This window comes from Ictidomys tridecemlineatus, chromosome 9 (genome assembly GCF_052094955.1).
Source record: "Ictidomys tridecemlineatus isolate mIctTri1 chromosome 9, mIctTri1.hap1, whole genome shotgun sequence".
NCBI lineage: Eukaryota > Metazoa > Chordata > Mammalia > Rodentia > Sciuridae > Ictidomys > Ictidomys tridecemlineatus.
Genome location: NC_135485.1, coordinates 73,132,687 through 73,157,417, shown reverse-complemented (window position 1 = coordinate 73,157,417; position 24,731 = coordinate 73,132,687). Strand labels below are relative to the sequence as shown.

At 42.4% G+C, this 24,731-nt stretch overlaps 1 pseudogene; it reads right to left on the bottom strand.

The window, feature by feature from the left end:
- LOC144366453 (polycystin-2-like) overlaps positions 1-22,308 on the bottom strand; it is a 45,180-nt pseudogene extending 22,872 nt beyond the window's left edge.
- Positions 22,309-24,731: the final 2,423 nt, after the last annotated feature.

Genomic DNA, 24,731 nt, shown 5'->3' with positions numbered 1-24,731 from the left:
TGATTAGTGTGGTTATTTGAGAGCTTTCTGTAAATGGTCTCATATGCAAAATAATTTGTAATGCAGAAGTGGATGTAATAGAGAAAGGGAATTTTAGATTTTCTTCTGGAAATATCAAGATCCACAGTTCTGAGGAGATCAAAGACTGTAATTAATATGCTTTTGGGATAAGGTAGGGAAGTTGGTATTGCTTTTCTACCTACCACAATGATCACAACATCCAGACAATTTCAGAAACTCCTGAAATATTGTAGTTTGTGAATTCGAATTTCCAATATCTCTTCTACGACATAATAAAGGATAAAGAAACAAAAGATAATCTCACAGGCTGCCAGGAAGAAATCAAAAGTGGTGACATAGCGAATCAGCTTTACAGGTTGAAATTGCCAAGAGGGAACCACACAGCCTGTTGCTGGGAATTCAACCAATAACCTGCATGGCAATAAGAACAATTAAAACAACTACAGCACAGGGTTATAGCCAGAAGGGTGTTTCTTCCTTCTCTGAATTACAAGGTAATAAATCTGCTACCATAGCTCACCCAAGCTAGTGGCAAATCATTTTTATTATGGCCAATACCAACACACTTGTAGAATCTTGTACTAAAAAAGGAACCAGAATTCCCAAGACCTGCATCCAAAAGATTCCTTTCTCTTCAGGCTTCCCTTTATTTTTTTCTGGCATTTGTACTGTTTAAAATACTGTATAATTTTTTAAAATTGATAGTTAATTAACAAAGAAGTCTTTCTAATGCTATTGTTAGATGCAAGTCATTTTATTAGGTAGCATGAAAAAACCCAAATACAAAATATGCACTGAAACATGATTGGGCTGAAAAGTAGGATATATATTTTGCAATCTATGAAGATAGGCCTGAGCATCACATTCATTCATTTATTTACTAGGTAATGCCTAATTAGCACCAGATACTTTCCTCCGGGGTACTTTCTTTCCCCTCCCCAGTGCTTTGGGGTTCACAAGCTCTCAATCAGGGCCTATTGTCTGAAGAAGTAACATGTTTTCATTCATACTAATGGCACTGATCATCAGTGCTTTCCTATGATGGAACTAAAATTCCAATTTTACAGTTGTCACATTAAGTAAGTTAAATGATTCACTTAATAGTACCATTTTCCTAGCATATTAGAAACAGAATCTTTAACTCCATGATTTCAGACATTTAAAAGCCCTTGGGAAGCTACTAGGCATCACTATCTCCTCTGGTACAGGTAGGACTAGAGAGTAGCAATGAGGACCACAATTTCCAGAGAGAGCAATACCTGGTGACAGCCTCAGAGTCAACTGTAAGGGGAAGGAAGAGGCTCTGTGTCAAGTCATCTCTCTCTGACCCATTCTGGCCCTGTACTTGGCAACCGCTTCCAGAAAACTAGAAAACCATATAGGAAAACAGAGTAACTGCCTTGATGGCCATCATCCTTATTGTCTGGGAAGGATATACTAAGACTAAGTGAGTGTTAAAGCTAGAATTTTTATAGATAGACATTGATTTAAATGTTGGCTGCTTGCCTGTTTTTAATCCTCTTCTAATTCTGTTGGAATCATTAGGGAAAGTTCACCTCAGATGCCTTTGGTGAGTCTTAAGCATGAGCAGGAATCCATAAGGTATAGCCCCTGACACTGACTATGTACTAATAGCTTGGGCATCATCTGAGAGTGGGAAGGTCAGGGAAGGGAGTCTATGTTTGACAGCCTTGGAACATGTAATGGAGCATGTAGCTCTGATCATCCTCATAACCTCTGATGACAGGTGTTAGAAAATCAAATGCTTTTTCTGAAAAGGGTCTGAACTGGGATGAACTTGGACTAGATTTAAGGTTCTTTCCAAATCATAATATTCTAGGATCATAAATCCCTTCCTGAAATCTCCCTGTCCCACTAAGACTTCAGCTTTCACCCCTGCCTTGTTATTGACCTGGATTCTTATTTATAAGGCCACAGGCAAGAGTTGTTTGGCCTATCTCCAGAATAGGATATACAGGCACTCCCCAGATTTGGGAGCAGTACATGCCTTCAGTACACACCTGACCACGCAGAACAGGTTAATGTTGGCATTGTACACTGAGAAATCAATAAAAGTTGCCCTGGATTCCTCGGTCCAACAAGACATTTTTCCTGAGGCTAGTAATCTGGGCAGCTGTTTCCTCTCTGGTTCTTGACAAATCCAGGTAATAGCCAGCTCCACTGTAAGATGCGATTATTCCCCAGTGGCTACTCCCATTCAAGTCTTTTTCACTTGTGTAGATCCAACTAATTTAAAAAACAAATACAAACAGGTAAAATCAGTGGCAGTTACAAGGTTCCTGGTAAGATAAGGATAGGAAAGATGGTGTAATGAGATGGACATCATTACCCTAGGTACATGTATGATTGCACGAATGGTGCGTCTCTACACTGTGCACAACCACAGAATTGAAATATTGCACTCCATTTGTGTACAATGAATTGGAAATGCATTCTGTTATCATGTGCAACTAAGTAGAACACGTAAATTTTTTTAAAAAAAGAAATAAGTCTTATCATACTGAGTAATACACTTGATGTGGTACTTCATTAGTGTTTTCTTACTGAATTGTCATACAGTTTTTAGCCCCAGTAAGGCATTGAGGGTCCTAAGGATTACTGAGATCAATTTAGTCCCAAAGTTTTTGATGGTAGAGTTGAGAATACACACGGGGCTCTGTCCACAGAGCCTCTGCCATCAGTCCCGAGTTCCCATTGCTACTTTCCGTGATGATTGTCTATACTCAAGGACTACATGACCCCAAGTCCCCAGTGAAAATCACAGATAAAAGGGGACAAGTCCATCCTGTGTCTTGCTATGTGGTCTCCATTTTTTCCATATAAAATACACATGATGCCTATATAGAGATGCATATATTTTGTGAGAGATAAAATAATACATCTATAAAAAGAATCTCACACAGAGTAGGGGCTGGAAAAATTTCTTATTAATGATGTGAGATACAGTAAAATATTTGAAAAGGTGCCACTGATTAAATATATTATTCTGCAGGACTTAGAAAAAGGAGCATTAGAAAGTATAATCACTTTCATAACCTGGAAAAAAATCTTTTCAGATTATTTAGTACCTTTGGTCTAATCTCCCAATTTCTACTAAATTTGTGACTTTTGAGCCTTGGTACTAAATACAGTGTACACTGAATTTTAGGTAAATTATCTTGTCATTGAAAAAGGTATTTGTCCCATTGAACATAACAAATTTGGATTCTGGGTGACTCAGTTCTCAAGAAAATTATGCAGATGACCAGACATTAGTCATTCAGCATTGCTTAGAAGGTGGCTCTGCCATAGTGACTTACCCTGGGGCAGCCACCTCAGGAGGCCCACCCTGAGACAGCCTGAGAGGTTTGCCCATTTATCTGGCATAACTACAATAATTCTAAGCCTAGGAAGTTTAGAATGCAGAAATATTTGAAGCATGGGTGCTAAAGTATACTAAAACTCCTGCAAAGGTGCACATGTACAAATGTATACTTAGGATTATAAACATACATTTTAAACCAGGGGCTTTAAGTCAGACAAAAAGAAAGAAAGAAAGAAAATGCTGCCTTACCAGCTCACACTTTAAAAAAATTACACTTTTCATGGAGATTCCCTGAAAAACTAAAAGTAGAAGTAACATATAAGCCAGCAATCTCACTAGTGGGTATTCATCCAAAGGAAATTAAATCAGTATTTCAAAAGGACCTTTGCATCCCCATTTGTATGGCAGTACTATTCACTTTAGCTAAGATACAGAATCAAAAGAAATGTCTATCAACTGAAGAATGGATTAAAAAATCACACACACACACACACGCACAGAGGAATATTGTTCAGAAATAAGAAAGAAAGAAAGAGAGAGAGAGAAAGAGAGAGAGAGAGAAAGAAAGAAAGAAAGAAAAAAGGAAGCAAGAAAGAGAAAGAAAGAACAAACAATGCATGCAATCCTGCCATTTGTGTAAAAGTGAATGGACCTGGAGGACATGATGTGATGTAGGTGAAAGAAGACAGGAACAAGGTAAATATTACATGTTTATGTCCATATGTGAAAGTTTTAAAATCAATCTCATAAAATAGAAGCACAGAATAGTAGTCACTAGAGTTTAGGAGAGAGCATGGAGTGGGGACAAAAGATGCCATATCCAGGGCGCAAAACCCTGGTCAGATAGGAAGAAGGAGGGCTGGGAAAAGGGAGAAGCAGTGGAATGGAACTAACCAAACTATGCTATGTACATACATGAATATGACAAGTGAATTCACCATTATATATATATATATATATATATATATATATATATATATATATATATATATATATATCCATTACATAGTGATTTAAAAAAAAAGTAAACAGAAGAAAGGCTAGTAGGGTCAAAGAAAGGGAAAAGGGAGGAGGGAGTAGGAAGGTAAAGGGGGAAGTACTGGGTACTGAATTAAATTATATTCCATGCTTGTATAATTTTATCAAAATAAACCCCAATATTACATATAACTATAATGCACTGATTTAAAAAAGGATCAAAACATCTTAAATAAAACTTTAAAGACTCAGGTAATTTGTTTTTTGTGGATCATATAATCAACAATTTAACCTTTTGGAAATATGCATAGAGAAACTAGAAGGGAATTAAAAAGCAGAGAAAACTTAAAAGACACCAGATGTCAGTTTGGCCCAAGCTTTAAAACAAGCTTTGAGGACTCACTGAAGGCATCTTCTAATTGCTAAAACCATCAGAGAATAAATGATGGAATGTCAGTGGGAGGTCAGAGAATGAGTCAATGAGTCAATGTCACTTAGTGGCCACAGTCCCAGATTCTTATGCAGTTCCATTTCATGGCCCAAATAGCCCTGTCTTTGCTACTGACAGAGTAAACATCATAGCACTCTTTAATTTCCTCTCTCCAGTCTTGGGAGATGGAACAGGATCCATTTCTGACTTTGACTTGTCATATGCGTGGAACCCCTAACAGCAGATTCTCGTAGAAAATGAAACTTCGGTTGTCACTTCTTTTTGGTTGCTGGGCTTCACCTTCCAGTACAGCCCATCAAGTAAGGGGCCTTCTGCAAACTTAAAGTAAAGACAACTTTTTTTTTTCTTCTTTCGCCTTTTTTTCATCATTATTTATTTATTTATTTTTATAATTATTTGGTGCTAGATCACACCCAGAACTTCACAAATGCCAGCCAAGCACCCTTCCACTAAGCCACATCCCTAGCACAATGGCATGATTTTTTTTTAAAAAAATCTCCAAGTCACTGTCTTGCCTCTGCCTGAAATATTTGCATTACCAGGGCTTTGGCTACTCTGAACAAGGTAGAGCAGTAAGAGGGGGTTCTGTTGTCAGTACACTTGGCACAGGATGGGTGCTTAATAAGTGGCCACTCTGATTTCTGTTCTGGGACTAAAGGCAGTCAGGTGAGAGTGTTGTGTGAGTCCACAGCCACAATCAATTCTACTCTTCCTTATGAAAACAGCATTCCACATAATCATTGCTCTGAGCTAAAAGGTAAGAGTGTCAATTGTCAGCCTATCATCTGGTGGATTTTTTTTTAAATGTCTGGACTCCTGCTCTAAGGGAGCCTTTCAACATATCTCCTCCTCTTTAGAGCTTAGAATTTATTATCACAGAATTGCATATATGTGAGAAATCTCTTGTTAGTTTGTACAAGGAGCTACACCCCAAGGGAAGAGAGATCTAGCCACTTCTCAGCATATAATCTTTATCAGATGATCAGCAGAGACAGCAACCAGTTCCACTGAGGGGGCAAATGTTAATATTATACAAATGTGCTTTTGATGCCAAGTACTGTTATTTATTAATAGATTCCCATGACTCAATTTTTTTATGCTTAAAATCAACAGTTTTTACCCAGAGGTTAGTCAGAATTTTACAAAGTATCTCAATCTCACCATGGAGAATCAATCATTTTCTTTCCATTTCCATCAGATTTTCTTAGACACTGAGCACCGTATTGCCCAGATTGGCTTAAAATTTGTTCTATATAACTTTTTGCTTATGCTCTGCTACTATGGTTGAATTTGTGACACTGGGAAAGGGACTGGGTTGAATTTTACATTGGCAAACCTTTGAAAGAATATGCTTCCCTTGTATTAAACATCATCCCATGAGCTGGGGATACATGTCATCACCAACAAAGACAAAACACAAAATCCAAGCAACACAGAGCAACCAAAATGCTCTCCTGATTCTCAATGTTTACTGAACCATGAATGGCTGAATGAATAATAAACTGGCACAGAAAAGTGGCTGTCATAGTAGGAACAAGTCTCTTATTCCCCAGCCAAGTGACCTTGCACATTTAAACACCTGAATCTCATTTGCAAACTGGAGACAGTAGCAGTATTGACCTTGTAAATTACCATGGGGATTAAATGGGGAAGGTATGAAATACCCAGTGTGGCATAAGGCATCTGCAAAGATCTCAATAAATCTTAACTTTATCCTTCTTTGAAGGTAGCAGCAGTAGATTTGAAGAACTCACCATGACTTACAACATCTCACAAAGTAGTAAACACTCAGCAGGCCCTGAAGAAATACATGCAGTGAAATTCTGAGGCCAAATAAACAAAGTTAAGGCATAAATATGTACTTTCAAAGTTATTTGAAAATATCTTCCAGAAGTCCTCCATTGAAGAAAGAGTTTTAAAGTTCATTTTCTCTGTTTTAGACAATGGGGTGTCTAGGAAGAGCTGAGACATTATCCGGATATAGTAGTATACATTGGAGCTCATCATGCCATAGGTCACTGGAACACAGAAAGAGCCAAATGAGCTCCACAAGGCAACCTGCACACACATTTGCAAAGCTTACAGCTTCCACAGGTGGACTATGCCTGGTTGATGAACATTTTGAATGGACAAACATCCATATTAGGTCTTTTTTACACTTGCCTTCCTTTCTACATCATTCTTCTAGGACATGTCTACATCTTTGGCTTATAAAACACATTTAACATTAACATTGACCACTGTGAAACAAAATTGGTTCATCATTGAGCATCACGTTAAGATCAGATCATTTTACTTGATGGTTTCCAATGTGCCAGTTTGTCATCTCCCATAGAGTGGTCCTATGTCAGACCACTGGTGAGTCTGATGTGCACAGGTTCAAAAGGACCAGTGCCAAGCTCCTCAAGCTATGTCTGTGTCCATGCTATGGGGATAACATGGAAAGGCCCTTCTCTGGCTCCCTCAGATGAACTTTCCATTTCTATTTCCCTGCTCATTTCCTGAGAGTGACCACTGTGAACTGGATCACCTGTGAGGCTTTGCATCTGACCGGGTAGCTCAGAGGAGACAGAGGTCTGGGTTTTTCCCTCTACTCATATGCTCCATTCTGACCATCTGATATAGTTTAGCAAAGGATCCTGTATCTTGGCCACAGCTTCTGGTGGAATCTTCTCCCACAGATACACTGCGTTTTTTGCCAGGCCATTCCCTCCCAGAGTCTCTTCCATCCTGGAGGTGGTAACCTTCCCCGGAGTGCCTCATCTCCAGTGCTAATTCCCTTACTGCTGCCACAACTCTTCAAAGAGCCTCTTCATTCAAATTGAATTATCACCTTGTTTCACCATCTCTCTCCCTGGAGGCCCACTGTTACAGACCTATCCTAACCCATGAACACTCACTCATCACACTGAATGGTCTAGAAAAGGTGGGAAAATAATTTATAAACTTGTGAGATCAATGTAAATCAGGGTTTGACTCTTGGCCATGCTCCTTACTACCCACACTGAGCAGGTGGCTTAAACTTCATGAGCTTCAGGTTTCTCTTCTGTATGATGGGATAATTAGCTATTCCATGAGAGTTTCTGATAATTACACAAAAATAAGTTTTATCTAGCACTACATGCCTGACACTTAACAAATGTCCAATCATGGTGATTCTTCCTCCCTGCTGGGTTGCTACACTCTATCTATTGCAAATTTCAGCAATTTAAGAAGTATTGTTTCACACTGGGTTCTAATTATTATAAGTGCAATATGGTACACTTCCCATAATTTACTCACAAAAAGCCTCAAGGGGACAAAATATGTGTTATATTTCTTTTGAACACAGCTCTGAACACCCAGCAGATGATTAACACTTACCTGACTTTATAATAATCTTCAGGCTTCACAAAATGTATATTAAACTTACATTATGTTGGGATTCAGTGTTATTTAATCAATCTCTCCTATAGCCCTCTTCACCTTTTCAGCATATAAAAATGCAGATTATTAAACAAGAGGAATTGATAATAGTGATTCAGTACAATCAAGCTCATCCCAAGCAATCAGCAAGAAATATACACATATGGACAATTAAATAATACATAAAAGAAGTATGAATAATTTCCTGACCCTTGGTCAGGCTCCCTCACCTGTCATCCTATGACCTGAAGTACTAAGGACAAGAACAGTCTTCTCTGAGTGTTGTCCGAGTTGCTACCTTTCAAAATGTACTGGATCCTCGTTAAAGGTTTATAATTCTAATCTATTAACATTGACAGAACAGGTACTAAACATGAAGACAAACAGGTGACCTCTTCCTTCAGGATAGGAGTTTATAGCATTTCAGGGGATGTGCTGTCTGCCCAGATACCACCAAGAGGTAGACACAGGTACAATACACTCTGCAGAAGCCTTATATGGATCCAGAACCAATTAATGGGGCAAAGATAACATGAAAGAGTAAGTAATGAAGGCTCCTAAAGCCAACTAAATGATTAATTTGATTGTTTTTAGTTAACATGAAATTATAATTCCTTTGGATGAGTGAATAAAGAATATTGTGAAAGAGTTTTTTTTTTTTAGACTATGGGTTTGTCGTTGCTTTTAAAAATGAATTTTGATAGCTTAAACCTTCTGAATTCTAAATATGATCCTGTTTTATGTGTAAATTTAAGTATTTTAGCCAGTGATTTTAAATATGCCTATCTTTCATTTTCCTCATGTATATAAGACCCAATATTGAGTTTTGCCTTTTAAATTCTCAGGATTTATATTGGCATCCACACCTTCACTCAAAGGGAAGAAAGCTTCTCCTGCTTGTGTAGCACCAACTGCTGGACAGCCAGGAAAACAACACATTCTCAATTTGAAGGATGAGTATTTTAACAGACCTTTCATCAGGTCAGCCCCTTTTTTGCACCAGGCCCTAGAATGAACTACTACATATTCCTTTTTTTTTATAAAAAAAAAAAAACAAAAAAAAAAACTCCCTGTCCTGAAGATTGGAGCTAGGGTTGCTCTACCACTGAGCTACACTCACAGCTCTCTTTACTTTTTGATACAGGGTATTTCTATGTTGCTGAGCCCAATCTCTAACTTACAATGCTCCTGCCTCAGCCTCCTGAGTAGCTGGGATTGCAGGCATGCACCACCACACTCAGCTGTCATGTGATGTCTTTGAGTGGCAGTTTTACACACTCCAGGAGTGAGCCACAGCCTTGAGTCCATGTTGGTGGCTGCTCAACAACCCTTGAATTTGGATTCAGATGATTTGGATCCGGATTTTAGCTATGTTCCATTCTAAATATATGGCTCTAGGGATCATGACTATGGGTCTTGGTGTCTTAGAATCTTGCACAACTAATAATTTTGAAATAGGTTAAACCCCTACTAGACAACAAGGTTTTAAATAATTGGTTAAAAAAGGAAAAAAAAAAGCATATTTAGTATTTTTATAAGAAACATTCAATGTAGAGTTGAAAAGAAAATAGGGACAAAATATTATTAAAGTTATTAAGTGGATTAAGAATATGACAAAAAAGATTATAAGGAAAACACTGAGTTATATAAAGTTATTGTATATTGAAAATGGTACCATACACAATAATTTAAGTATCATGAATTCATGTGTATTGAATAACAAATCATCAACAAATACAAACTAATACTTGCAAGTAGTGTAAGAATTAGCAAAGATCATAGAAACTTAACCTTACATCTTTCCATCTTTGACAGAGAAAGTAGATGAAAATTATCTAGGCATATGGAGTGTCTGAACTGAACACATGACTCACTATACAAATATAAAACTTCATACAGTAACTGTAACTCAAAAATTTGAAATCTAAATTTGTTCCAAAATCTGTAAGTTTTTGAGGGCTTGATATGATGTTACAAGTGGAAAATTCCATGCTATGAACCTTTATTTCATGAACAGAATTATTACAAATATTGTATAAAATTATCTTCAGGGTATGTGTATAAGGTATATATAAACATGGGTACCATCCTCAAAATGACTCATTACATATAGGCAAATATACCAACATCTACTCCCAAATCTCAAACACTTCTAGTCCTAAGTATTTTGGATAAGAATTACCCAAGTATAACCAAAAGAAATCACTCCCATTGTTCCTCAAGTATTTGTGAAACATTTACAAACTTGGTAATATGCTAGGCCACAAAAAGAACATCAGTAAATCTCCCAAATTAAAAATCAACAGGGCACACTTCTGAAGACACTGATGTGTTTAGACAGAGAGAAAGGGAGAATGCCACATGGAGATGGAGGGTTGGAGCAATGCAGCTATACCTAGGAGGCTAAGAGCTGCAGCAACCACAAACGCTACAAGAGACAAGCAAAGACCCCCACAGTTCAGAGGGAGCCCTGTCCACACTTTGATTCCAGACTTTTTGCCTCAGAACTCTTGAGGCAATAAATTTCTATAGTTTTAAGGAAAAACACAAGACAAATGAACTCCTCACAACAAACAGAAAAACATAATAAGCCAACATTTTTTAAACCATAAATTATGAAAATGAACAAAAGGATGCATATAGCATGAACATATAATATTATGTCACGAAACAATTTTAAAAGTTTCTTTCCCTTAATTAGTTGTGGGCCAAAGAGGAAATCAAAATACCATAAAAATGTAACTGTCCCAGATATAAAGATGGTAGAACTAAGACATATTGGTCCTGGATTCCAGGCCATGTGCCACAAAGTGAAGGGGCCACTTTGCACAGGAAGCTTAACTTTTTCGCTAACTGCATATTGTACCATCTTCTTATAGGGATATGTTGAAGATATAATAAAAACATATATTTGAAGGCACTCTAGAAACTAAATCCATCATAAAGAAATGCCAAGCACTGTACATAAATCAAAGAATTATTAGGCTTGAACTGATTTAGTTGTCATCAACTTGTAGGAAATATTCTGTGCATTAGTGAATGAGAAGCACTAGTGAACAAAAGGGAGAATGGAAATGGGAAAGCTGTCAACAGTAAGTGAGAAGACTTCATGCCAGCACTGCTGTGTGCTTCCTCCCTCCCTGTGAGGGTGAGGGACCATGAGCCAGTCTGCCAATCCATTTGAGGATGCATGACAGAGGTGGCCCAGGGCTTCTCTCTGGATCTGGCTCCTGAGCTGATCTTGAAGAGTAAGGATTGACAAAAACTTTTTGCTTGGTCAAACTACTGTCAAGATCCTGACCCTTCTCTTAGGCTCATCTACGTACTTCCTTGTTAAGTCCAGCTTCAGCAAAGAAATTTGCTAAATTTGTTTATCAAGACTTTCATCCCCCGTATCTGATCAGGTTCCTCATCCTACAGCTCCCCCAGTTGGTCACTCTGGCCCATCATTTGCCAGAATCCTCCTTAAGCTGCTATTTCCTCTTAGGAACTTTTTATTCCCTCACTCCCCACCCTGAACCTTGGCTATAAATTCCACGTGCCCATGCTGCATTTAGAGCATCCTTTCCTATACCCACCATGATGGTCCTGTCTACCTTACTATGTCTTGATAAATACTGCATCGTTTTTCTTTAACAGCAGCAATTAGATTGAAAGGAAGGGAAACTTACAGCTGCAGACCCCTTTGACTTGACTCTCAAATCTTGAGGAGGTTGAAGTGCCATTATTTATAGGAAATGGAAGTTCTAAAAAAGTAAGTAAAGACCATAGAGTAAAATGCTGGTCCATTATCTAAATATTTAAAATTGTATCTTAAAGAAGAGGTGATTACACCTTGTCCCTTGGGAAATCCAACTGCATTAATCTGTTTTAGAAGCTCTAATGCCTGGAGGCAGGGCATGGTAATCCTAAAAGTCAAGTCAGAGGGAGAGTGGTATGCATCCAAACTGTCTTCTACCTGGCATCCAGTCATCTTCTTAAAACTTAAATGAACTGTATAACTCTTTTAAAGTCCTGGCTTCAAACTGTTAGCCCCTAATGAAAGCCCACAAAATTTATAGAGTCTGGGCCATGATCACTTTTCCATCTTCATTAGATGGCATTGTCCAGTAACTGGCTTTATTCAACTTCTGGAATGCTCTGAGTCTTTTCCTGCTTCAGAACCTTCATGAAGTTCTCTCTTTATCTGGGTGGCTCACACTCTTGCTTCAATCTTCAGGAAGGCCTTCCCTGTAGGAGAACCCTCTTTCCCAGTTTTAAACTTTCGTATCACTAAACTTAAGTATTGGAGAGTCTATGGCCAGATCTAGTCCACATGGGTTCTGGAACTAGAAAAAGGGAAAATGGCTCTGGTGGTTTATTTAAAGTGTACATGAAAGGCAGGCGTATGTTTAAAGGGTGGAGTCTTGCTTCCAGATGTCTTGCAGTCAGCAGGTTGATTGACATGTTGGCAGGCCACACCTGTCTCTGGTACTGTGTGGACCATGGCAGAGCAGGGAAGAGATTCTCATTTTCCCTGGGCAATTGACCAGATAAAGTGCATTTTTAGAGCATCATTCCCAGATACCAGATGTCTCTATCCATGAGGAAGGCTCCATGAACAGTGACACACTTCCAAACCATGGATGGCTCTCAACACTTAAAGGCAGAACCTAAATCTGTTTGTAATTTAGTAAACAGTCATATGAATGAAACATGAATAATTCAGGAGAGAGGGTTAAAAGAGGAACAAGATTGATGTTTAAAAGAAGATATATTTGAAAGATACTGAAGAGGTAAGGGCAGGAGTCTCAGATGCCTCTTGAGCTTTGGCTAAGGTGTTCACAGAGGATAGTAATGTTCACCTGGGTAGACGACGTGACGGAAACATGCTTGAAAGGGCAGTGTGATGAGACAGGTTGAGGACTATTAGGGATAAGATGCCTGTGAGAATTGCCATTGGGATGTCTAGTAGAATATGGCACAAGATGAGTAGCTCATTAGAGAGGTCTGGAGCTGGATAGAAGGACTTGAGAGTCACCATATAACAGTACTAGTTGAAGCTTTGCTTTGGGAAAATTCATCTAAGAAAAAAATAGTCACAGAGAATACTCTGCCTACAGGTTTCAGAACAAAGAAAACTAAGAAAGTAAATAAGACAAGGAGGAGTACTGGAAGAGAGGAAGTTATAAAAGTCAAAAAGGGAAGGAAGATTCCAGAATGCTAAATGTCAAAGGACCAAATCCCAGAAAGGCTGAAAAGATCCCATGGAATTTGGCAATAAATAGATCCCCAGTAACCTTGGCGCAGGGCTTTTAAGAGATGGAAGAGAGACTGTGGAATCAACAAGAGAGTTCATGAAATAAAGTTATTCAAATTCCCATGTTTAATCCAGTTTAGGCTAAAATTTCAAAGAAAATGGTAAATAAAAAGTTCTAATGGAAATATTTAAGGGATAGAAGATGTTGACGCAGAAGCTTTTGCGAACATCAGTGCTAGACTAGCATTTTGCTTGTTCTGTTTCAAAACAAGAGGAAAATTTACAATGTGCATCACCAGAAAGATGAAAAAGTATGCCAAGTGGAAAAAAAGGTCATGATTAAAGTCATTTCTATACATCTTTGCTTTCTTGTCATTGTAAAGTTGAATTTTTGTCTAGTCATTTACCAGAAAGGACAAGAAGTTTTCCAGCCACCATCAAAGGCTTTAACAGTTACTTCCTAGGGACTGTGACCTGTGATGTTTCCATTTTGGAAAACTACATGGAAAGCTATTAGAATGTTTGTCACCAGATATGGAAGTGGTGTCCCACTGGTATGGCCATAAACCACTGACCTGGACTTCAATGAACATAGTTATCAGCAATTCAATCTGTGTGGACTTGCTGCTAATCAGGCAAACTATCTATAGCATCCTTGCAGTCCTTTACAAGTAAAATGAAATATGCCTTTTTTTTTCTTTTAAGAAGGAAAGGAAAGTCACCTTCTAATATAAAAAAATGGAGAGACATATTTCTTCTTAAAAGAGCTCCTCCTTTCCTAGGACCTATCAGATTTTACTGTGACTTTTGTTGCTCATTCTTTCATTTTTATTACTTCTTTGCATACCAGTGGGTTTAAAGTCAAAGACTTCCCACATAAATAGATTACATATTCCACTCTGTGAAAAAAGTTATGTTTTCTCTCCTGCAAATATTTACAGAACCACCCCAGTGGTTTCTGACTTTAAAATTTATTAAAATATTAATAGTTTGTTATATTTCTTGTACTTGGTCTTTGCAATTTTTCTGCATTTTAATTTCTTTGACTTTTAGAAATACTGTATTTCTATGGTACTGATTCAACTAGATTTTTAATTTTCATTATATCCACAGTTAAGAGGTTGAACAACTTTGTAGATGAGTAAAGAGAATAGAAAAAGGAAAAGACAGATGTATTTTTATCATAGAGGCTGAAAAGAAAAAAGATTTTTGCAAAAATCTGTGGAAATACTCCTTATTCCTTCCTATAATTTCAGCCAGCATCTAACTCAAATAAGTGAGATACCATTATTATTTAAAATACTAATCCATATATATTGATAAGTACTTTGATAGTGAATTAATATCAACCTCAGGTTTCAACTAAGAATAAATCCTAAAATAGGAAATAGGCGTACTTAATTTACTTGTTATTTCTATCCTCTTGGCAAACAAAGTAGGCTGCTTTTTTAAAACAGGAAACAGAACTAACAATGTTAAGGTGAAAAATAAGCTCTTAATGGGCATTTAGCTACTCCAAAGGAATTGGGAATCTGGGTTCAAATAATAACACCTTATAGTTCTTAGAACTCACTAATTTGGTCATTCTGATGTTTTTAATGATTTAGAGGTTTACTTATCATTGCTGTTGTATGAGAGATAGTATCCTGGTAACTTTTCATGTATTACTTCTAATCTTCAAAACAAGTATTTTACAGATGAAAAAAACAAATGTTCAGAAAGATTAAATAATTCACTCAAGTTTACCTAGCATCTCAGTGGTAGAACTGGAACTCAGATCTTTATGAAACAAAAGAACTCTGATCATGCAAATATGCAGACATACATAGGGTTAAGCATATGATCTCATTTTCACACAGAGTAATGATTTTGAAAATTTATAATCATTTGATATTGATGGCGAAATTTTAAGATTAGTGATTGAAAAGATGGTTTCTGAAGAATTCCATCATTAGAAGACAGAAGGCTTTATTAGGACTGAATCATGCCTGGTAATCCTCATTTTTCAATTTAGTCAATAGCTGATCTATCAGAGGAATGGTAGAGTTATTCAGATAGGCATTAAGAAGTCATAAACCACTAACCTTCCATGAATACGGAGCTGGATGATAATGCAATGAGTGAACTTCATCTAAAGGGTGTTGATTAATGGACTGATGTTCATAGGTCAATCTTTTTTGACTTCTCAACTACAAGTATAAGAACATGAAGGATAACTCGGCTAATACTGTGAAGCTGAAATAAAGCTGATATGTGACATGAATAAATCTAAATAATTTCAAAAAACTGGAATGATGAGCAGAATCTAATGAGATTAAAAAAAAACAATCTGAAAGGGAAAACCTCAAATACTAATCAGAAGACATAGAACTTTATGATTTTGGGTGAAGAGACTAGAAAATCATTGATGAAGCAACCTTCTAAATAGGATGGTAGGGTGCATGAAGGCAGTGCAGTATCTGGAGAAAGAAGCTCACTGCCCCAATATCCATAGTGAGGGACTCTGAAAAACAGAACACATGCTACTAGGAGTTACCATGGTGTGAGTTCCTCAAAAGCATGTATACAATCACAGGATCAATAGTTGAACAAACCAGAAAGCTTAATCCTGAAGAAGACTTTAGAGAGATTGGATGTCTGCAGACATCCAAAGGGCTAGATTGGAAGAGACATAGAAAAGGTATTTGGCATCAGTAAGTTTGGAGGGTAGAACTAGGAGAAGGAGTCACAGAGGAAAGTCTTTGGCTTGATAGAAGGAAGAACTCTGTAACTTAGCCACAAAGAAATAAACTAGTTCCAAAATGTGGGTCTTTTAACCTGACCTCTTCCTCAATCAGAGGCAGGATGATGGCCATTCAGAAGGGATGGTGCAGGGAAAATTTTAACATTCAATGGAAGTTTGACCATATGGCTATTAAGATCTGATCTTAACCAGAGATGATAAAATATTCTAAAAATAAAACTATGCGTATTAAAATATGTAGATTTTGAACTAAGGAAAAGTATATTTAGGGTAAAAAAGAACAAACTAAGAATATAAAAATTCTAAAATAAGTAAGAAACACTAATTTGTTATGTGACTGCAGGCAGGTTTTCTAAACTCTTCTGTTTACTTATCTGACCTATTTCCCAAACTTACTAATGCATCTGAAAACTCATATCTTGGAAGGTGGGATAGTGGATCTTGGCCAACTGTAATTTATTTCATCCTTTCTTTCTTTCTTTCTTTCTTTCTTTCTTTCTTTCTTTCTTTCTTTCTTTCTTTCTTTCTTTCTTTCTTTCTTTCTTTTTTAATTTTCTTGGAAGTTCTGATGTTTAGGCAGTTTCTATAATTCTAGATATACTTAAAGGGAAGGCCTATTTTGCTTAAGAAATATGTGTGCATAGGTAATGCTTGAAAAAGTTTAATAGTTCTAATCAACCTGTTAATATTTTAGGCTATTTGCAGTTTAGTATTTAAACATCATTTCTATGCAGGAAACAAATTCAACCTCAGTACTCTAAGCTCTATTGGCTTAGAACACAAGAGTTTAAAAGATGTCTTCTCTTATTTTGCAATGTTTAATGTAATATATAGATTATTCTAGCATCTTAGCATTTCTTTCTTAGATAACATGTTTTATAAAATAATCTCATATCACTTACATGAGGAATCTAACATGGCCAAATTCATGCAACAGAATTAAGGGGGTAGAGTAATGAGTCAAAGACATAAAAACCAAACAGGTCCTTACAAAACCCCCTCAAAAAATTAAGAAATAAAGTCAGTAGAATGCTGCAAACCAAAAGCTAAGTAATGGTTAGCAGAAGCATTTGAAGGATAAAGGGGCTTTCTGCCAAATGCAACCAACAGAGGGAAGTTTGGGGGATATTTTTGAGATGATGAAAATGTTCTAAAATTGAATTTGAGGGTTTTACAACTCTGTACATTTATAAAAAGAAATACATGTATTTGATATTTAAATGGATGAGTTAAATTATACTTCAATAAAGCTTTGTAAATTATACTTCAATAAAGCTTTTTTCTTAAAAAATAAAGTATCATGAGTTTCTTTAAAAACAAAAAAAGGACTAAAATCATTTTTAAAAGCATGAGACATTTCTTCCTAAATAAATATTTTAAAACTAAACTTCAGAAACTTAGTGTGAAAAAAAACAAGAAGATGATGTTTTTCATACATACAGAGGTTTTAGCTTAAAAAAACTTCATTTCTTTCTTAAATTTCCACTTGGGTAGGCAAAGTCTTAGGAAATATAAAAAGAAGACATTCCCTGGTAAAACTTGTTAGAAGCTTACTAGACCTAGTAAAAAACAGCTTGGAACATAAAAGTTTCTAGCAGCTTGGGACATAAAAGTTTAAGATGTCATCTCTTGCTTTGCAATTTTTAATGTAATATATAGATTATTCGAGTTTTTAGCTTTTATTTCTAGGATGTTTTATACAATAATCTCATATTTCTTACATGAGAAATCTAACATAGCTGAAATCATGGAAACAGAATTATGGTAGTAGGGAGAGTGGGAGGGGCCTGCACAAGTTTCCTTGAGGTAAAGTGGAACAATTATTGAAGATTTAGAAAAAATAAAGAATTGGTATGAAACACTGACACGGCATATCCAAATCCAAAAGAAGGGACTTTTAAATGTATATCAAAATAATACCAGGTAACATTATTTGCGTTTCCTGAAAGTTAAACTTGGAAAGTCATTCTTCTGAAACAGAAGACTTCATATTCACTGATCTCCTAATACTGATGATACTATATTCATTTCTATGAAATCTAATGTTAAAACCATTTAACTTAGGTTCTTCAGGTTTGGCAAGTGACTCCATGCTTCTCATTAAAAAAAAAAAAAAAGAAAGACCACAACTGACAATGAACTGGCCAGTCAGATATGCTGATTTTTAATCTGTGCTTTCTAGAGGATAGAAAAGAGTTTACCCAATTCTAAATCAGTATTGAAAACAAAGCAAATGAGAACTCTTGGCTTGAGCCAACTTGCTTCCAGTGCCTACATACTTCTTTTTAATTAATTTTCACAGGTCAAACATTTTCAAAACTTTTCCATTAGTGGAAGCTAAGAGACTACTTACAGATACACAAGACTATGAGAAAAAGGAAGTATGTGACCAGTTCCCTTAAAACACTTTTAAGGTATTTCTCTCGGTTAATGTTGCTTTCCTCCATGAGTCTTGTTCCCCAGAGACCTTTAAAATAATAATGGAAAAAAGAAGATGTCATTTTATTTAAGAAATGTTATGAATGACAAAAGGGAAAAACATGAAATAAATAGTATAATCTGTACGGGGGGTTCTCATTTATAAATATGAACACTTTAGCAATCTCTGAATGTGATTAGGAAGCTGGGGTTAATAAAAGCAGGAGTAGCTTTTATTTCACATGCTCTCCTGTTCCCCTGAATGTGCAAAACATGAGGCAACAATCCAATCATCTTCTCAACTCCCAAGACCATTAGCAAATATTTTAGTAAAAATTTAAGACAGGAAACGAGGGTAATTTCAAAGAGGAGATTAAGCAATTGTGCACAACTCACAGCTCTTTCTATTTGAGAAAAAAATACAACCTGGTATCTGACTACTAAACCCAGCTAAGTAGATAAAGGACTGCATTGCTAATGACTTTTCAGGTCACCCCAGTGAAAAGAATTTCTGGTTGGTACATCAATTCAAGTTGGAAAGACCCATCAAGCATCTAAGGCGCTGGCAGAAAAGCTACTCTGTGCTCATCTTTGTCCCATGGGCGAGACCCCTCCACCCTGGTTGCCTGAGGGAGCTTATTATGTTATCCCAGCAATGGTGGAGTTTACAGCCCAGTCCAAGAGCAAGAGCTCTTCACACTGGGAAGCAGGGGAGCTCTATATGCTGCAGCCAAGGTCTATGGCACTTCCCCCTCCAGGGGGGAGACCCCTCCACCCTGAAAGTCTGGTGAGGTCTGCAGGTTGCTGCACCCAGGGTCACGGGCACTCCCCACTCCAAGGGCAAGATTCCTTCACTCTGGGTTCCAAGGGGAGCTCAGCATGCTGCAGCAGCCAGGGTTGAAGGGACTTCCCCCTCCAGGGGTAGTACCCCTTCACCCTATGTGCCTGGGGAGATCTGCTGTTGGAGTCAGACTCCAGGAGACTCCCTTCTACAGGGGTGGGATCCTTCTACTCTGGGTGCCAGGGGGAGCTCCGCAAGCTGTGGCACACAGGCTCAAGGAGACTTCTCTCTCAAGAGGCGATATCCCTTCACCCTGGGTGCCAGGGGGAGCTCGAGAGGCTGCTACAGCCAGGGTCAAGAGCACTCCCTTCTCCAGGAGCTAGACCACTCCAACCTGGGTCCCCATAGGAGGCCACAAGTCACAGAAGCCAGGGTCCAGGGTACTCCTTTCACCAGGGGTGTGTCCATTCCACCCTGGGTGTAGGAGGGAGTGCCACACACTGTAGAAGCCAGGAACAAGGGGAATTCCCCCTCCAGGTGAGACACCCCTCCATCCTGGGTGCTGAGGAGAGCTCCACATGCTGCTGCACCCAGGTTCCAGGGGACTCCCTCTTCCAGGGGCGAGACCCCTCCACCCTGGGTGCCTGAGGGAGCTTCTTATGCAGCCCCAGCCAGGGTGGAGTGCACTTCCCCATCCAGGAGCCAGGGGAGACAGGGGAGCTCTGCACGCTGCAGCCAGGGTCCATGGCACTTCCACTTCCAGGGTGCAAGGGGAACTCAGCATGCTGCCACAGCCAGGGTCAAAGGACTTCCCCCTCCAGGGGCAGGACCTCTTCACCCTAGGTACCTGGGGGAGCTCTGCTTGCTGCTGCAGCCAGACTCCAGGAGACTTCCATCTCCAGGGGCAGGATTCCTCCACCTTGGGTGCCAGGGGTGGGTGGGAGGCTCTGCAGGCTGTGGCACACAGGCTCAAAGAGACTCCTCCCTCAAGGGGCGAGATCCCTTCACCCTGGATGTCAGGGGAAGCTCCAAATGCCTCTGCAGCCAGGGTAGAGGGGACGTCTTCCTCCAGGGGCGAGACTCCTCCAACTTGGGTGATAGGGGGAAGATCTGGAGGCCTCTGAAGCCAGGGTCGAGGGGATTTGACCCTCCAGGAGCGGGACCCCTCCAACCTAGGTGCCCAGGGAATCTATTCATGATGCCCTGGCCAGGTTGGGGGAGACTCCCTTCTCCAGGGGCGGGACCCCTCCATCCTGAGTGCCAGTTCCGCTTGATTCTGCACCAGGCTCAGGGGACTCCCCCCTCCAAGGACGAGAACTCTTGACCCTGGGTGACTGAGGGAGCTCCGCAGGCCACTGCACCCAGCCTCTAGGAAACTTCTTCACTTCAGGGGTGAGGCTTCTAAACCCTGGGTGCCAGGTGGAGCTCTGCTCAATGCTGCAGCTAGTGACTAGGGGACTCCTCCGTCCAGGGGTGGAACCCCTCCACCCTAGGTGCAGCCAGACTCCAGGGCATTTCCTTCTCCAGGGGCGGGACCCCGCCACCTTGGGTGCCAGAAAGAGTTCTGTACCATGATGCTGTAACTAGGATCTAGGACATTCCCCCATCCAGAGGGGAGACCCCTCAAACCTGGGTGCCAGGGAGAGCTCGACATGCCACTGCAGGCAGGGTTGAGGGCACTTTCCCCTCCAAGGGAAGACACCCCCACCCTGGGTGTCTGGGGGTGCTCCACAGCCAGCTGCAGCCAGGGTTGAGTGGACTCCCTTCTCCAGTAGTGAGACCTCTCCACCCAGGGTGCCTGTGCTCCCTCCGCAGGCCACTGCAGCCAGGGTCAAGGGGACTCCCCCCTCCAGGGGCGAGACCCCTTCACCCTGGGTGCCAGAGCAAGCTCTGCATGCCGCTGCATCCAGTTTTGAGGAAACTCCCCCCTCCACAGGTGAAACCTCTCCACCCTGGTTGCTGGGGGGAGCTCTGCATGCTGCTGCAGACAGAATCCAGGGGATGCCCTTCTCCAGGGGCAGGACTCCTCCACCCTTGGGGACCAGGGGGTGCTTTGCATGCTGCTGAAGACAGGGTCAAGGGCACTCCCTTCTCCAGGGATGACACCCTTCCAACCTGGGTCCCAGGTGGAGGTCCACATGCCACAGAAGCCAGGATTGAGGGTACTCCTCCATCCAGGGGCGGGGCCCCTCCACCCTGGATGCAGGAAGGAGCTCCACATGCTGCAGCAGCCAGGGTCAAGGAATCCTCCATCTAGGTGAGATACCCCTCCAACCTGGGTGCTGGGGAGAGCTCCGAATGAAGTTGCACCCAGGCTCAAGGGGACTCCCTCTTCCAAAGGAGAGACACCTCCACCCTGGGTGTGGGGGTCCAGGTACCCAGGCTCTGAGACTCCCCCCTCAAGGTGCAAAACCCCTCCACCCGTTTGCTGCCCCATCCAGGGTACAGGACACTTTCTCCTCCAAGGGTGGTACCCCTCCACTCTAAGGACAGGGGGAGCTCTGCACACTGCTGCAGCAAAATTCCAGGGGACTCTCTTCTCCAGTGGCTGCACCCTTCCACCCTGAGTGCCTGAAGGAGCTTAGCACACTGCTGCAGTAAAGATCCAGGGCACTCCCCTTCCAGGGGGAAGACCCCTCCAATCTGGGTGCAAGGGGGAGCTCCACAAATCACTGCAGCCAGGGTTGAGGGCACTTTCCCCTCCAGAGGGTAGACCCCTCCACCCTGGGTGCCTCTGCACCCAGGGTCCAGGGGAATCCCCCTTCCAGGGAGGGACCTCTCTACCCTAGGTGCCTGGAAGAGCTCCCCACGCAGCTGCAACCAGGCTCCAGGGGACTCCCCGCTCCAGGTTAGAGACCCCCTTCACCCTGGGTGAAGTGGGGAGCTCCACAGGCCGCTTCACCAAGGCTTCAGGGGACTCTCTCTTACTAGGGCGAGACCCCTCCATCCTGGATACCTGGGGTCGCTCCACAGCCGCTTCAGCAGGATCCAGTGGACTCCCCCATCTGGGGGCGAAACCTCTTCACCCTAGGCACCTTGGAGAGCTCTGCATAGTGCTACAGCCAGACTCAAGGGGACTCCCTCTACAAGTGCGGGACCCCTCCACCCTGGGTGCAGGGTGGGAGCTCCGCAGGCTGCAGATCCCAGGCTCCAGGAGATTCCCCCTCAACGGGCGAGATCCCTCCACCCTGGGTGTCAGGGGGACCTCCGCATGCTGCCCCAGCCAGGGTTGAGGGCATTCCCTCTCCTGGGGCAAGGCCCCTTCACCCTGGGTGCCAGGGGGAGCTTCCTACACTGCCCTGCCAGGATTAAGGGCACTTTCTCCTCCAAGAAGGAAACCCCTCCACCCTGGGTGGAGGGGGGAGCTCCACACATCTCCACAGCCAAAGTCGAGGGCACTCCCCCCTCCAGCGGCAAGACCCCTCCACCCTGGGTGCTTGGGGGAGCTCCACACATCACTGAAGCCAGGGTCAAAGGGACTGCCCCCTCTAGGGGCGAGACGCCTCCACACTGGGTGCCAGGAGGAGCTCCATACTTCACACCAACCAGGGTCCAGGGGACTCCCTCCTCCGGGTGCGAGACTCCTCCACCCTGGGTGCAGGGAGGAGCTCCTTACTCCGACCAAGCCAGGGTCCAGGGCAATCCCCCTTATATGGGGGAGATCCCATCACCCTGTGTGCTAGGGAGAGCTACCACTGTGGAGGGGTCTCAGGATGGTATATCCAGGTTCCAGGGGACTCCTTTCTCCAAGAAAGGAACCCTGCCACCCTGGGTACCAGAGGGAGCCCCTCAGGATGCTTCACCCAAATTACAGAGGACTCCCCTCTCCAGGGGCATGACCCCTCCACCCTTGATACCAGGGGGAGCTCTGCATGGCGCTTCAGCCTGACTCCAGGAGACTCCTTTCTCCGGTAAGGGGACTCTGTCATCCTGGGTGTCAGGGGGAGCTCCGCATGATGCAGCACCCAGGCTCAAGGAAACTACCCCCTCCAGGTGCGAGACCCCTCCACCTTGGGCACCAGGGAGAGGGGAGCTCAGCATGCCCCTGCAGCTAGACTCCAGTGGACTCCTCCCTCCAGGGGCGAGACCCCTCCACCCTGGGTGCTGGGGTGAACTCCTCAGGCCACTGCACCCAGGCTCCAGGAGACTCCTGCCCCAAAGGGGCCTGACTCCTCCACCCTGGGGACCAGTGGGAGCGCCACAAGCTGCTGGACTCCCAAATCCTGGGGCATGACCCCTACAATTTGGGTGCCTGGGGGAGCTCCGCACACCAAGGCAGCCAGGCTGAAGGGGATTCCTCCCTCCAGGAGTGAGACTACTCCAACCTGGGTTCCTTGGGAGCTCAGAACACCTTCAACCAGATGGAGGGCACTCCCCCTCCAGGGGCGAGAGCACTCCACAATGGGTGCCAGGGAGAGCTCTGCATGCTGCTGCAGAGGTCCAGGGTCCAGGTCACTACTTCCTCCAGGGGCCAGCTCTGCTCGCCTCTGCACCCAGGCTAGAGGGGAAGCCCCCCTCAGGCACGATATGCCTCCACCCTGGGTTCTGTGGGGAGCTCCCTATGCCACTGCATCGAGGTTTAAGGAGAATCCCCCCCTCCAGGGACAAGACCCCTCCACCCTGGGTGCCTGGGAGAGTTCTGCATGATGCCGCAGTCAGACTTGAGGGGATTCCCTTCTACAGGGGCAGGACTTCTCCACTCTGGATGCCAGGGTGGAGCTCAGCAGGCCATGGTGGCACCCAGGCTGGAAGAGACTCCCCCAGCTGCAGCCAGAGTTGAGGGGACTCCTCCCTTCGGGGCAAGACCCTTCCACCCTGGGTTCCGGGGAGCCCGAACGCCACAGCAGCCAGGGTCAATCGGATTCCCCGCTTCAGATGCGAGACTCCTCCACCCTGGTTGCTTGGGGTAGCTCCACATGCAGCCAGAGTCCAGGGGACTCCTCCCTCCAGGGGTGGGACCCCTCCACCCTAGGTGCAGGGGCGAGCTTTTCACATTGGTGCAGCCAGACTCACGGGGACTCCCTTCTCCAGGAGCGGGACTCTTCCACCCTGGGTGCCAGAAGGAGCTCCGCTGGCTTCTGCAGCCAGGATCTAGGGCACTCCGGGGAAACGCTTCCAACTTGCGTCCCAGGGGGAGCTCTGCATGCCACTTCAGCCAGGGTTGAGGGCATTTTACCCTCCAGGGTGTTGATCGCTCCACCCTTAATGCCCCGGGGAGCTGCAGCCAGAGTCCAGGGGAATCCTCCCTCCAGGGGCAGAACCCCTCCACCCTAGGTGCCTGGGGAATCTCTCCATGCTGCTCATACAGGGGCAAGACCCATGCCACCTAGGTCCTGAGGGAGCTCTGCATGCTGCCGCAGCCATACTGTA